This window comes from Chaetura pelagica, unplaced genomic scaffold (genome assembly GCF_000747805.2).
Source record: "Chaetura pelagica isolate M959 unplaced genomic scaffold, ChaPel_1.0 scaffold466, whole genome shotgun sequence".
Taxonomy (NCBI): Eukaryota; Metazoa; Chordata; class Aves; order Apodiformes; family Apodidae; genus Chaetura; species Chaetura pelagica.
Genome location: NW_009953656.1, coordinates 224,898 through 227,359, shown reverse-complemented (window position 1 = coordinate 227,359; position 2,462 = coordinate 224,898).

Genomic DNA, 2,462 nt, shown 5'->3' with positions numbered 1-2,462 from the left:
GTTTCAACCACGGGGCTTTCAAGAAACCATGAATTAAACGTTGAGGAACCAACACTGAGACCCTCCCAGGAAGGACCAAGGAGCTTTTCTGAAGCCTCCCAAAGGAGGTGGAGAAGAAAAGCAGGATTTTTACCCCTTTTTTTTTCCCCTCCTCCCTCCTTTTCTTGGATTTTTCCCCCAGCTCCTCCACCTCCTCCACCTCCTCCCAGGCAATAACTCAACTCCAGAGCAAACATGATGTCATGCCTGGAAAATGTCCTTGCCCAGGGGAAGGGGGAGGCCCCTCAGACACCCAAATGTCCTAAAAAAAAAAAATGGGGGGGGGGAAAGAAAAATAGGAGGAAAGTAGGATTTTGGGGTTTTTTTTCACCAGTGAGGTGGATCCAGGTTGGGGAGATGCCCAGGGAGGAGAACCTGGTTGGGTTGAGGGAACCCAAGGTCTGTGGGGGGGGGAATAACTGACCAAACAAACCTCCCCCCCCAAAAAAATATATTCCCACCCCCCTTTTGCCAACGTGTGTTTCCAATATTTAGTTTGGTGGGAAATGGTTTCATTTCTCCAGGGAGTTGTTGGTGGGTTTTAAAGTCTGGTTTGAAGGGGGGGAGGGGGGAGCTGTTGGTTCCTCACTGGTTTTTCTGCTTTCCAGGTTTTTGTGGAAGGAGAGGATGGGGTGTGGGGCAGGATGGGCTGTGGGGTCAGGGGAGCATGGAATGGGTTGGGTTGGAAGGGACCTGAAAGATCATCCAGTTCCAACCCCCCTGCAAGGAAAGCTCCTGGAGCTTTCCTGGAGCCCCTTCAGGCACTGGAAGCTGCTCTAAGGTCTCCCTGGAGCCTTCTTGTCTCCAGGCTGAACACCCCAACTCTCCCAGCAGAGCTGCAAAAGCTCCATGAACCTGATGTCTTGGTGCCCAAACCTGGAGAAGCCTCAGGGCACCCACCCAAGCACCAGCTGCAGTTGGGCTGCTGGGTGACAGATGAGTTGGTTTGGGGTCATTCTAGTAGGACACCTGGTTTTTGTCTCAGGTGGCAGGCAGGGAGGAGAGCCTGGGGTCAACTCCCAGCCCAGGCCAGCCCAAAGGTGCCACCTGAAAGTGGCTGAGGTTTCTGGAGGTCCTGAGACATCAGGAGGGGTTTTTATTCCTCCCTTGCACCTTGCTTGGGTTTTTGGTGGTGGCTTGAAGTTTGAAAAGAACGACCTCGGCCTTCAAAACCCTGACTTCAAAGCAACCAGTGCTCCAGCCAACTCCAAGGCCAAGGAACAGGACACCCACCAGCCTCTGGGCTGTCCAAGGCTCCACCTCCATCAAGCACCAAGTCAGCAGAGACCAGAAACCAGTTTGGTTTCCACCCGCTCAACCACGCGGGGCCGGCGCCACCTCCTTGCAAGTGCCTGCAAGGTCCCTGTTTCCCTCAGAACAGGAGGGAGATGATGGGCAGGGTGTGTGGAGCTCAGGAAAATGCTCCAGGTCTTCAGTGTTTGGGTTGTTTTTTCTTTTTACAGTCAATAGGTAGAACAGACACTTCATGCTCCTGCTTGTTCCACCTGTGGTGCAACCTCCGCGTTACTCATCTTCAGGTGCCACCTTCCAGAGGACACTGAGCTCTTTGTTTGCTGCTGCTGCTCAGGTTAGGGCAGCTCTTGGGGTTTGGTCTCTTAAACAAAGTCCCCTGGAGATATGAAAATAGAAAACAAAACCTGTTTTGTGTTTGATGTTTTCCCTTCTCCTGTTGGTTCTTCACGCCGAAGACTTGGAGAGCGGCAACCGAAGGGACAAAGTCCTTCCTTCCTGGAGGAGAAAGGTGGGTCCCCTCCATCTCATCCAGGGAAAAGCCCAGGACCAGGAGCAACCAGGAGCACCCAGGAGGTGCTGACTGTCCAAGAGATGAATGTTCATGGGTGAAAGCAAAGCCCTTGTTCTCCCCTTCCCCAGAGCAGAGAGGTTACTGGCCCCGCAGCAAAGCTGGGGGTGCGGGAAGGAGAAACCCACAGGAGAAGGGAGGTGGCCCCAGAAATAAAATGCTAAAACTGGGTTTGGAGAGCCCAGAAAAGAGGATGGATGGAAAGCAGGACTGGTCTGGTGGGTTTGGGTTTGTTTGGGTTGGATTGATGGCCTGCTTTGACATTTGGGTGAAGTGAAAGAAGAGCCAGAACCTGCCAGAGAAATGAAGCAGAGGGTGCAACCCAAGCAGGGGGGTTAAACCTCTGGAGGTCTCTGCTCTGGAGCCAGGCTGGGAGAGTTGAGGTGTTGAGCCTGGAGAAGAGAAGGCTCCAGGGAGACCTTAGAGCAGCTTCCAGTGCCTGAAGGGGCTCCAGGAAAGCTGGGGAGGGGCTTGGGACAAGGGCAGGGAGGGATGGGAGCAGGGGGAAGAGTTTTCAGCTGGCAGAGGGAGCTGGAGATGAGATGTGAGGGAGAAATTCTGTGCTGTGAGGGTGGGGAGAGCCTGGCCCAGGTTGCCAATG